This window comes from Ambystoma mexicanum, chromosome 2q (assembly GCF_040938575.1).
Source record: "Ambystoma mexicanum isolate Mex_15411 chromosome 2q, UKY_AmexF1_1, whole genome shotgun sequence".
Classification (NCBI taxonomy): Eukaryota; Metazoa; Chordata; class Amphibia; order Caudata; family Ambystomatidae; genus Ambystoma; species Ambystoma mexicanum.
This window is the reverse complement of record NC_090924.1, coordinates 869,412,502-869,426,017: the sequence shown is the minus strand read 5'-3', so window position 1 is coordinate 869,426,017 and position 13,516 is coordinate 869,412,502. Positions and strand designations below refer to the sequence as shown.

The window sequence follows — 13,516 nt, the reverse complement described above, 5'->3', positions numbered from 1 at the left end:
AGCAATGCAGATCGTGGAGGTCTCCAGGTTTGGTTCGGCTGTCGGGGTTCGGCGGCAGTCGAGCTGGTGATAGGATGAACAGGCACGTTGGTTCGATGTAGAGGCTTGAAGGATGAAATTTGGACAAAAAATCAGGGCTAATTCGGTCTTCAACTGGAATGGTGATGAAGAGACAGGTGGTTTCAGACAGCATTATGAGCGATGCAAGTGCAGCAATGCTCCTTCATTCAAACCGAGGCAACAATGTTCTTCAGCTGGCATAGTGCGGCAGGGAACTGGTTTGAACGGGCAGAACTGTTGGAGAGTTCCCAAGGCAGCAACAGAGGGACCTGTTGGTTTGAACTGGATCGAACATGCTCTAATCTCGGCTTGCAGTGGTTCATCTGCAAAACTGCAGGAACCCTGGCTTCTTGACTCTCAGGAGCTGCGTGTCCCACTCCAGGGTCTCAAGGACAAGATGAGTCCTTTTCTGAGGCTCCCAAGCATGAAGGAGGCTGGCATACACCTTGAGGAGTCATTTAGCACAGTGAGATCCTGGGCAGCAGTGTGTCTGTCAGAGATACAGGTCTGGTTCCAGGGGCAATTCACCCCCAATGGTCCCTGGTTAGGGAGCAGAATTTGCCTATACATTAGAACACCTGCCTTCACCTAACAACTGGAGGACTTTGGAGAGGACTGCTCCCCAACAGCATCCAATGGAATCTTTTAAGGGTTTGATGTCCAGGGATGATTTAAATTTAATGAAGGAGCAGGAGAGCGCTTTTTAAAAAAGGCAAAAGTGTACAGATGATTGGTAAAAGCAAACCTGCTTTATGGGTCCCATCTCCGTCCTTGGAAAAGTGAACTTTGCCTTCTAACATCGCACCCAAAGTGCTTTGTGCTGCAGGAATAGGTAGGGACAGGAAGGAAAATTAGATGCAGAGAGAAACAAGATGGTGAACCCTTACTCCAGCTGCTCCATTCTGTTCTCGATAGAATCAAATGCCCTTTAGATATGCAGCACCCTAGTGTGAGGCTACTCATTTTGTGAATGGGTATGCTGTTTGATTCCTGTTACCAAGACAGCTTCCTGTAGAGAGGCTGTCTCTCTTTGGAGGGTGTTACCTGCCCTCACAAAGGAACAAAGAGAGGTAATCCTCAGGGCTAGAGTCTTGATGACAGTAGCAACAACATCCTGGCTGGGGGAATACACATAACCCTTCCACAACTGAACTGGCTAAAAGTACTGACATGTGTGATATCAAATTGAGGTGGCTTGGAAATGATGAGAGATGCTAGGCACCATACCTCAAACTCAGGTATGGCTTATTTTTGTAGCTTATCATGCCACCAGGATATTATTCTGAAGAGTTATGTCATTCTTGGAACAGAGGTGCATATCTTAAATGAAGCCCTTGTGCTGCTGAGACTTGGCTGTCAATGTAGCTCTCAAGGGAGCATCTGTGACCCGCTGAACCTGCTCTGTGCTACTAGAGAGCAGGTGCTGCAGATCAGGGTACAGGTGAACACTATTGTTTTGGAATGAAGCTTATGAAAACTTAAATCTGATCAGCAGATTTCCCTTCCTGAAATGGAATTAGCTGCATCATTTTATTAACTAATAAAAATTCAAAAAAAGCCAGGGCTTCCAGACGCTTGCTAGATGTGAATTCCGCACAAGCCCCCAAATTGATGTATTTGTAGTCTTTTAAAGCATGACATGCAGGACAGAGTTGTATCGGAACACAAAAATAAGGAGTGGTGAAAGAGGTACTAGCAAAGGTATGGTCCATCTCTGCAGCTGCACAGGGCCTTGGCTCCTGGGGGTCCCACTCACAAATTGTTCAGTGATGCCTGGCTGCAAGTCCCCTAAATTAGCATTGTTTTGTTGATGAGAACTGATGGGGCAAATGCATATGAAGCACAGTATGAAAAAGGATACTGAAATCGGTATCATCTCAAGACAATTAAACCGCTCATCCTATTCTTAAACTTTCGAGTGTATGTCCATGATGTCTGTTTGTGACTAAGAACGTCACATTTTGGGGGGCATTTGTTAAAAAAAGGTAATTGCATCCTTTGAATTTTTTTCACCCCCAAAGTGAGTGTAAACATGAAGAGTAAAGCAAGTGAAATTGCCTTTAATGTTCACTTTAACTCGATGCTTTGAGAGATATAAAATGTTGCTTGCAAAATATGCCTGCTGTTTACCAGATGTAAATGCAAGGAGTATAGCGTTGGAAAATCTCATGCAGGAGTAAAACTGGGTGCTTTTCCAAGATGAAGGAGAAAAGAAAAGTGAGATGCAAACTCCGCTTTGCTGCCATCCAACGACTTAGATAACCACAAAAATTGGGCTTTGTGATAAATGGAGTCATAAAATCCTTACGCTTTTCTGTTAATATGAACCCCCTTTTTTAAATTGTGCACAGTCATAATAAGCTGAGAAGATATGATGCCAATTATCTAAATTGCAGACTGATCTTAAATCTCAGCTTCACCACTTACGTAAAGTATGTGTCCTTGGGCAAATCAGTTTTTCTCACTCTGCCTCATCTGCCAAAATTGCAAGTCCTTGGAAGTGATTTAGTTTAGAATGTAGTATTTTTTTTAAACGCCTCAAGCATAGCTCAACAATTACGTTGCTACATATATAATAATAATGGCGACCAGTCATTTGCAAATCACATAATGGCCCTCATTACAACCTTGGCGGAGGACCATAGTGCTATTAGCACCATGGTCCATGCCGCTAATGCAGGGGTCTGCAACCTGTGGCTCTCCAGATGTTTCGGACTACAACTCCCATGATCTCCTGACATTGACTATGCTGTACAGGCCGGATGGGAATGGTAGTCCAAACACATCTGGGAGCCAAAGGTTGCAGACCCCTGCAAGGCTCCGCCATGGTGGATGGCGGAATTACCGCCCCATTCCAAGGCGAGTGGGGCGGTAATTCCCCATTCACTATTTGCCCTTCCCCATTCCCATTTTTGCCCCCATAGGGCATAATGGGAATGGGGAAGGCGCTAATTACGGCACCGTAAATTACGGTGCCGTAATTAGCTCCAAAGTCCCTTTGTGGGTTGGATTTTTAACGCCTGCTAAAAGCAGGTGTTAAACACCAACCCGCAAGGGGACACTTGTAATCAGGCGTTAAGAGTTAACGGCGCCGACGGCGCCGTTAAACCCTTAACGCCTCAGTTGTAATGAGGGCCAATGAGTCTTTATGAGTTGGCCAGTTTTCCAGTGGCAACTCTGCTGGAGTAGCGCCCAATGGAATTACCGTTACAGCCTCGAGGGTCCAGCGGTAATAGCACCGGAATACACGTGGTGAAGGTGGTATAAATCCCCATTTTATTTTGCCCATAGTGCTGAATGGGGCATTTTCGGTGGATTACTGCAACAGTGATTCCGCCTCAGCAATTCCACTCTCAGCTGGAGGTGAATCCTCCAACTTTCCACAGTAATGTAGCAGTATATAGTAATACAGCTGCATTTTACCCACACCACCCAACTCGGAATGACCCCCATAGTATTGGTTTATTGATGGCAAACTATTTTGAAGTACTGTCCCATACGCACAAGAGTATCAAAGGCTGATTTCTTGTGATATTATCTTCTGTCTTGTCCCATCCCCTGATTTCAATTCAAAGGCACATTAGTGAGCCTGCACGTGACTTTCCACACAGTGCTTCGCAAAATATAAAACATGCTCCTGAGTGTGAGGGAGGAATGGGTTTGCTGAGAGAGGAAGAGTCTATAAACTAACAGCGTGGAATTCAGCCAATTAGGTTGCATTGTTTTAAGGATAAATTAAGCCCCAACAGTGCAGTTCACCTTGGGAAGTCTTCTTTGCAGAGAAATACTTTCAGAAACATTAAAACTGAATAGTATTAGAACTGGTTTCAAGATGTCGCCAAAGAATATTTTTGAGAAACATTTTTACATGCAGTAAATTGCAGTTAAGAGTAATTGCATATTTTTTTCTCATTTAAAAACCTCTCCTAGATGTCACTCGACTTGTTTCGGGACTGACTATCAATTAACCAACTTATAGGTGCATGAAGTCCCATTTTTTTAAATATATATAAATGTATGATACCGTTTTGAAGGGCTGAGTTCAGTGCCTTGCAAAATAACCCTATCAATACTGGGAAGAACTGCCATTAAGGCTGCCTTGTCTGGGCTTCTTTTTAGAAAAGGAAACATTAATCAGACACACATCTGTGTGACATTTTATGGGCAACATGCATCCCAACTGTGAATGTTAAAAGTCCATGATGTGATGTATTTACAGCTGGCAGCCGCTATATTTCATCCACACACAATCCAAGACGCTAACCCCTCTGAGGTGTCCCATATTTCCACCAGATTTATATAGCACTGCTTGTTAAATAATTGACATATGTGAGGTTTACCACATCCACGGTAAAAAACGAAATGACGTTGACATGATCGCAGTGATACAAATCTGATATAAAGTATCAATGCATAAAAGAATATATTACAAAATCTCACACAATCATTAGAGCTGATCCCAGTTTCAGTTATTTTCGACCTCACGTCATTAATGCAATGCATTTAAATCCATGCGTGGTTAAGTTTGGCATCCAAATAAATTAGAAACTGGCAAAAGGACTCAACCCCTCCCCATGGCCATATACAGCGCACAAATCCCATACACGGCGCACAGGCTCACAACCACGAAAACGCCGGCAAAACTCCCCGCGCACCTCTCCGAATACACGTACCCCGCTGCGCAGGTAGTCTCACACGCGATTGGGCCTGTGCAAGCGGGCAATGTGGATTACTGGGGTGCGCGGGAAGTTTCACACGCAATTGGACCTGTGCGAGCGGGGTACGTGGATTACTGGGGTGCGCATGAAGTTTCACACGCGATTGGCCCTGTGCGTGCGGGCTACGTGGATTACTAGGGTGCACGGGAAGTTTCACACGCGATTGGGCCTGTGCGTGCGGGTACGTGGATTTGGGGGATGCGCTGGAAGTTTAACGCGCGGCAGGCCCTGTGCGTGCGGGCTATGTGAATTACTGGGGTGCGCGGGAAGTTTCACACGCGATTGGACCTATGCGAGCGGGGTACGTGGATTACTGGGGTGTGCGGGAAGTTTCACATGCAGCAGGCCCTGTGTGTGCGGGCTACGTGGATTACTGGGGTGCGCGGGAAGTTTCACACGTGATTGGGCTTGTGCGAGCGGGGTACGTGGATCACTGGGGTGCACGGGCAGTTTCACACGCGAATGGCCCTGTCTGTGCGGGCTACGTGGATTACTGGGGTGCGCAGGAAGTTTCACATCCGATTGGGCCTGTGCGAGCGGGGTACATGGATTACTGGGGTGCGCGGGAAGTTTCACATGTGCAGGCCCTGTGCGTGCCTGCTATGTGAATTACTGGGGTGTGCGGGAAGTTTCACACGCGATTGGGCCTGTGCGAGCGGGGTACGTGCATTACTGGGGTTCGCGGGAGGTTTCACACGCGATTGGCCCTGTGCGAGCGGGGTACGTGTATTTCGGGGGTGCGCATGAAGTTTCACACGCGATTTTGCTGTCAGAGCGGGGTACGTGTATCTTGTGTGGTGCGCGGGGAGTCCTACACGTGAATTGTCAGTGTGGGTCCTCCCAGGTGTCCCCTCTACCCTCTCCATGGCCCCTGCAGGCAGCCCACACCACAGGGGACTACCCTGCACCCCTGGTCATGTCCCGCAGGCAACCCATACACCATGGGCATGCCCCCCAGCCAAGCCACATGTCACGTTGCAATATGATCACCAACTCATGTCCCCCAGCACCCCCACCCCCCAGCAGTGAGGGGCACCTGCCAGCAGGCCCCCACTCATGTCCCCCAGCACTCCCACCCCCAGCAGTGAGGGGCACCTGCCAGCAGGCACCCCTCAAGGCCCCCAGCACCCCCAGCAGTGAGGGGTACTCATGTCCCACTCATGTCCCCCAGCACTCCCACCCCCCAGCAGTGAGGGGCACCTGCCAGCAGGCCCCCACTCATGTCCCACTCATGTCCTTCAGCACTCCCACCCCCCAGCAGTGAGGGGCACCTGCCAGCAGGCCCCCACTCATGTCCCACTCATGTCCTCCAGCACTCCCACCCTCCAGCAGTGAGGGGCACCTGCCAGCAGGCCCCCACTCATGTCCCCCAGCACTCCCACCCCCCAGCAGTGTGGGGCACCTGCCAGCAGGCCCCCACTCATGTCCTACTCATGTCCCCCAGCACTCCCACCCCCCAGCAGTGAGGGGCACCTGCCAGCAGGCCCCTGCTCATGTCCCCCAGAACCCCTACCCCCCAGCAGTGAGGGGCACCTGCCAGCAGGCCCCCATTCATGTCCCACTCATGTCCCCCAGCACTCCCACCCCCCAGCAGTGAGGGGCACCTGCCAGCAGGCCCCCATTCATGTCCCACTCATGTCCCCCAGCACTCCCACCCCCCAGCAGTGAGGGGCACCTGCCAGCAGGCCCCCACTCATGTCCCCCAGCACTCCCACCCCCAGCAGTGAGGGGCACCTGCCAGCAGGCACCCCTCAAGGCCCCCAGCACCCCCAGCAGTGAGGGGTACTCATGTCCCACTCATGTCCCCCAGCACTCCCACCCCCCAGCAGTGAGGGGCACCTGCCAGCAGGCCCCCACTCATGTCCCACTCATGTCCCCCAGCACTCCCACCCCCCAGCAGTGAGGGGCACCTGCCAGCAGGCCCCCACTCATGTCCCCCAGCACCCCAACCCACCAGCAGTGAAGGGCACCTGCCAGCAGGCCCCCACTCATGTCCCACTCCTGTCCCCCAGCACTCCCACCCCCCAGCAGTGAGGGGCACCTGCCAGCAGGCCCCCACTCATGTCCCCCAGCACCTCAACCCACCAGCAGTGAAGGGCACCTGCCAGCAGGCCCCCACTCATGTCCCACTCATGTCCCCCAGCACTCCCACCCCCCAGCAGTGAGGGGCACCTGCCAGCAGGCCCCTGCTCATGTCCCCCAGAACCCCAACCCCCCAGCAGTGAGGGGCACCTGCCAGCAGGCCCCCATTCATGTCCCACTCATGTCCCCCAGCACTCCCACCCCCCAGCAGTGAGGGGCACCTGCCAGCAGGCCCCCATTCATGTCCCACTCATGTCCCCCAGCACCCCCACCCCCCAGCAGTGAGGGGCACCTGCCAGCAGGCCCCCGCTCATGTCCCACTCATGTCCCCCAGCACTCCCACCCCCCAGCAGTGAGGGGCACCTGCCAGCAGGCCCCCACTCATGTCCCCCAGCACTCCCACCACCCAGCAGTGAGGGGCACCTGCCAGCAGGCCCCCACTCATGTCCCCCAGAACCCCTACCCCCAGCAGTGAGGGGCACCTGCCAGCAGGCCCCCATTCATGTCCCACTCATGTCCCCCAGCAGTGAGGGGCACCTGCCAGCAGGCCCCCATTCATGTTCCACTCATGTCCCCCAGCACTCCCACCCCCCAGCAGTGAGGGGCACCTGCCAGCAGGCCCCCGCTCATGTCCCCCAGCACCCCAACCCACCAGCAGTGAAGTGCACCTGCCAGCAGGCCCCCACTCATGTCCCACTCATGTCCCCCAGCACTCCCACCCCCCAGCAGTGAGGGGCACCTGCCAGCAGGCCCCCACTAATTCCCCCCCAACATGTTAACATGACCCACAATCATGGCCCTCACGGCCAACAAAATCCCATGGCACTCCACCCCTGCCCAAATAACAAACCAAGCATAACATACACCCCACATTGAAATGCTCATTACATGAAACAACCCAAATGGCATGAGTGTACATCAGCACATGTCTGTCACACACACACAATGGGTGCCAGTGAATGTGAAAACCCACATCGTGACATGCATGAAACCAATGAGAGAATACCACACATTGAAGTACGGGAACAAATGTATTGAACAAAAAATGTGGTGAAAGAAAATCAAATACCAAACAATGGACATAAGGAAAACAATGCAGAATCTCACATAATGATAAAAAAAGGAAAATCAGAATCCAAAATATATGAAATCAAACATGTCTCCAAAGTCTCCTTCCAACAAAGCAAATCCAAACAGAAATGAAAAAGTAAAATCCATTGCTCCATGGAAAAATCAAAAAAGAAAATGCTGACAAATGCACACTCCAACTATTTACAAGGATGAAATCCTGGGTCCATGAGCCAAACTGTCCAAATGAAACCTACAAAAATACACTAACTAATGAAGAACTATATACAAAAATGTGGGGTATTGTCCAAGCGCCCCAAAAAAAAAATGAAAACCAAAATGAAACCTAACACTAACTAACTAACTATTTACAATGGCAGCGAGCTAGTCCGACGGCTCACTTTTGGATGTCCCGGGCCAGGGCATCATCGAACTCCCGCTCAATGTCCTGGAGGCTGTCCTCTTCCATGGCCCTGAGGGTTCGCAGGGACGATGACATGTTGGCCTCCAACTCCCTGCGAATTGCCTCGAGGCACTCGGCCCGCCTCAGTGCCCTCAGCATGGAGTTCTCCGCCCTGACCATTGTGAACCATGCCTCTTCCGCCCACTGCCGCTCCGCATCTATGGCGTGGCCCAACCACTGCCACACGGAAGACACTTGCAATCCTGGGTCCTCCTGCCCTCTGGCCGATGCTTTCCCCTCCGATGTTGAAGGCCCGAGCCATCATTGCTCCCACCATGTTGCTGCTGCTGCTGTGCCTGCGCCCTGGCTCTTGCTGCATGCACGTACTCCTCCGGCTGGGGTGCAGATGTCGTTGTGGCCACCCCTGCTGGACGTCCGACTCCCGACTGTGGCAGGGATGTGCCCTCCTCCAGCCTGGCCGCTGGGTCAGAGGCAGCTCCACAGGGTACCCAGGTGATACATGGGTGGGAAGATGGCATGGAGGACAACTGGCGCATAGGGGGTTCAGGTGAGGAGGGGGTCACAAGAAGGTCCAGCACATGGAGGAATCCAGCACTGGTGACCCGTCCCAGTAGGTCAACGCGGTCAAAGAGGCATCCGAGATGACGTGCAGGGTCTTCACGAAAACACTGCAGGTCACCTCGCATGCCCCGTTGACGCAACTCTATCCCAGCCAGGACAGGCTCAACACGGTCCCGGATAGCCATGTCCGCAGGGAGAGGAAGGCCAGTTGTTGTGCGCCCATCCCCTCCCTGAAAACGGGTCTGGACGTAGGCATCCCTGCTGGTGCCGGATGATGCAGTCACAGGATTACACACAGGCACCTCCGCGGCGGCCTGTGCTGCCTCCTGTCCCTGGCCCTGCACTGCACCACTGGCACCAGTGGAATCCCCACCTCCAGACCCCGTGTGTGTCCCTTCCACGGCCTCCTCCTCCTCCTCCAAACCCCCCACCAACCTGGATGACTCCATGCCATCTTCCTCCGTCGGACCCTGTGGGGTCTCAGCTGCCCCTTCTGCTGCCGAGGAGTCCATCTCCAACCTCCCTCCGCCTCTTGGACCTACCCTTGGCAGCTGCGGCCTGGGACGCGGCACCAGACTCCTCACTCCCCGAAGAGATGACAATCTGGGAGAGGAGCTGGGCCTTGCGTCTCCGCTGGTGGTGCGATCCCTGCCGCTTTGCTCCACAGCACCCTCTCCGCCCTCTTCCATCAGTTGACGTTGCAGACAGGGAGAGATAGAACACAGGCATCAGGGCACTGTAAAATGGACTGATACACACATGACAGTTGTACATGAGTGCCAGTGTCAAACTTCAGACATGGCATCACACTCCCTAACACACATGTCATTTCTACTCACACACATAAGCAATTCCACAGCAATATTGCACCAGGCAGCAACACCCATACACATACAACAGCATCAGCATCTGAAGGTGAGCCTGACGTCAAATGAAACACGGGGAGTACACAACACATGCACACACACCAACACACTTACATGCATGTGTGCATGTCCACCAACTGTCAGAGTGATGAGATTGCCATCCATTTCACATCTGACATTCAGCCTTCTACATGTCAGTGCCACATGCATCCATGCTGCATCACAGTTGCACACTTGTCAAATACACACACATGCACATGTAAACAGTGCATATACATGTAGCTGGAACCAACATCCATGTGTGACACCACAACCATCCCAACTTGGCCTGCATGCTTACCCACACATACACCATCCATGTGTCTCACACATGAGAGGACTCGCATGTGTCAGCCTCATGCCCCTGTACATACACATCCATACATGGCCCTACAAAAACACATGTGCAACCTGCACACTACTGGCACACCACAACACGCACAGCGTCCAATCAATATGCATGTACACTTACCGCTCGACTCCAGATGTGTCTGCCTCCCAAGGACCTGAACGTGGAGCGCTGGGCATATGCATTCCAGGACCCTCATTTGGTGGTTGGATAGGTGGCCCCGGCACCCCTTGGCATCCGCTGCCTTCAAGAGGCACCGGCCTTGTCGAGGGTCCTGGACCTGAAGTCCTCCCAGCACTTCTTGACATGTTTGATGTGGCGGACTGCCACCCCCTCCTCATTGATGGCAGTCACAATATCCATCCAGATCCTGGTCCGTCCTTCATATTTGTAAGAGGATTCAATTCAACACTACAGCTAAGTCAACGCCTAGTCTATAATACTGAATGAAAACCCTTATTGATATATCTTTATGTCCAGTTCATGCGTTCTGGATGACTACCCCTATATAACACCCCTCTCTTGGAATCCCCCTGACCCCACTGAGCCAAGAAGTAGTTCTGTTTTGCAAGTTAAAAGGTTTATTTGATAATTTAAACAATAGATATATATATGTCACACCTTATAATAAATTAATAATTGAATATCACACTTAATCTGATATGATAAAGATTAACAACGGAGAATCTGGCACTAACACGCTTCTCTATAATCAATAAGGAGTTGACATGAAATGGATAAGGTAGCACAGTGGTAAATAGGTACAGAAGTATAATGTGGTAGAGAATGCTTTATAGAGTTCAAATGGATGGAATGTTGAATGAATGAAATGCAGTATAGAAAATACTCAAGATGATTTCAACAAAACAATGTAATCACTTTTCTCTGGCAATCCCCTCCCCCCCTTGATGCAATGCAAGGAAATGGAAGGAAGCACACAGTTCTCAGAAATGCAATCAACTGTAATTCAGTTCACCCCAGCAAGCTTAGACAACAGAAGTTTAAAACACAGGCAAATGCTTTGATATGTGCTAGCAATGGATGAGAAATATGCTGGAAATGCTTTTAATTCCCTTTCAGAGGTTCAGGGTGAGTGGTATCTAGTTAATATTAGTCCAGGCTCACACTAGCAATGATGCAGGGATAGTTAGCAGGTTAAACGAATTTCTGGCAAATGGAAGGCAAGCAGCAGCAGCTTTTTACACGTGAAGAAATTTGCAAATCGCGGCAAAATTCGCGAATGCGTGTTCCGCGATTGCGGTAAAACTATAAGGGGTAGGAATGTGGTTCTTGGTGCGATTCAAAGCTAAGATTCTAAGCTTTCAAATGAAAGTTACTGCAAGTCTCTAGCACAAACGGTCGCGGAGATATGAGCGATTAAATAAAGGTCGTTTTTCAGATTTGAAATTTTAAAGTTCAAAAAGACAAGTGCAGCTTGCAACTAGAAAATGACAAGTGACAGCTTTACAAATGACAGGTGACAGTTAGGAGGCAGTTCTACTTAGATTAAATAGATTGAATTATATTATTTTAACTAGGAGATTGGTTCTGCACAGTTTTCTAGGTACTCACACTATATTCTTGAGTGAAATGGGCCACGCCACGGATCTGGTCAGATTTTAGACTCGCCTCTGGTCTCTGCACTTCACAGTGATCTGGGTCAGCTCTCTCTGGTTCTGCTAACAGGTCAGCTCTACTCTGCTTCTGGTCTGGCCTGATGGATTTGAAGTCTCTATGTTGCTCTCTGAAGGTTGATGGAGGTAAGTATGGATGTTCCCGGCAGAGCTTCCAGCTGCAAATGGATTTGAAAGTCCCTATCTGTCCTGTCTGTCTGCTTTTATGTGTTTAGAATGTGGGTGTGTTCTAGCATCACTGACCCTACCTCTCTCTCAGCTTCTAATTGGTCAAACTTCCATTTCTCATTTGATTGGGGAAGGAAGTGTGTGTCAGCGTGATGTCATTTTATGGCTTGCAGAGAGTCCACTCCTCCTGTCAACTTACACACAAATCTAGATTTGAAACAAATACATATTTGCAGAGGTACATATTGTTTTAAAATCATATGCACCCATCATGCATTACAGGAGGTATACCCTGTTCAAACTCTGCTCTTCCTGGGAGCTTGCATTCAGAAATGGCACATATTTCACTTTTTAACTGATTTTGCAATTCCGGACATTGACCCAAATTTACACACATGTGCGCAGGGAGTATGGACATTAACTGATGAAGTTTCAGATTTTTAACATGCATACATTTAGAGTAATATCCACTTTTCCGCTGACACCCCCCTGAACATACCACCGGTTCTAAAAACCTCTTAAACTGTGGGCAGAAAAATCACAAGAATTATGGTATCATTTATAAAATTTTCACATGTCCGCTCTATGAATGATCCATCTTTTTAAAGTTATGTTCTGGCTCCAAAGGGGTGTGGTTTCCTCTCAGCACAAGGTAGAAATACTGGTTTATCCAGTTCTGCCAAGCCAGCTTGCTCTCACAGGCAGTGCCCCTCCCAGGTTCTGCCAAGAGGAAGCTACATTTTACGACCGCTGTAATAAAACCTTTGCATGAGTCAAGACAGGCTTTGTTCAGAGCTCCTGTAGAGCACAGGTAATTCAATTATCAGATAGATGGCATATCCTTAGTGTGAGCAGCAAAAGGGCAGCTAGGCCTGGGAACACAGCTGTGACTCAAGTTTCACTCCTGATGGGGGTAGTTGCCAGGCAGAATTCAGTTCCTTAAGCCAGACTTTCAGCTAACTGTCATGTTTTTTGTTGCTTTTTAAATTAACTTGCAATTTTACACATGCAGCTAGAATGCTGATTCTAAGTGCAAAACTATGACATTTCAACAGTTACAAAGGCATGTGACACCAAACATAGGTCACTCATTTAATCTAAACATTTTCGATTTTAGTGTCTTTAAATCCAGTGCAACTTAAACTGCTGACTCCATAGCTCAGCCAGTTTTGTTATAAGCATTGTTCTGGGCTCTTCATTTCCCAGATTTTGTAAGCACACAAAACTCCATTCTGCCAAATGTCTGCTGGTGTTCAATGAATATTTTGACATATTGCAATGTTTGAAATAGGCATTTTGGCTTGCCTTCAGAGAAACACAGGGTGGTTTTAAAACGCCGGCTTTTGGATAGTGGTGAGTACTGGTACTGCACCCCTTTTTGGGATTTAACAAATGAATTCCCCACAATTCTAAGTTGCATTTGGCAATCAGCATTGCCCTTCCCAATGGTTTCAGACTACTGTGCGGGTAGTCCAATGGTGGTTTTAAAGCGCTTTGAAGCTAACCGGCGCTACTGTTTTTCCTTTGGCAACCCATTTCCCTCATGG

The 13,516-nt window shown here is 49.7% G+C and overlaps 1 protein-coding gene across 2 annotated transcripts in view; it reads right to left on the bottom strand.

The window, feature by feature from the left end:
- The window catches only part of MKX (mohawk homeobox), a 381,505-nt gene that overhangs the window by 272,545 nt on the left and 95,444 nt on the right, over positions 1 to 13,516 (bottom strand). The window lies entirely within an intron of this gene.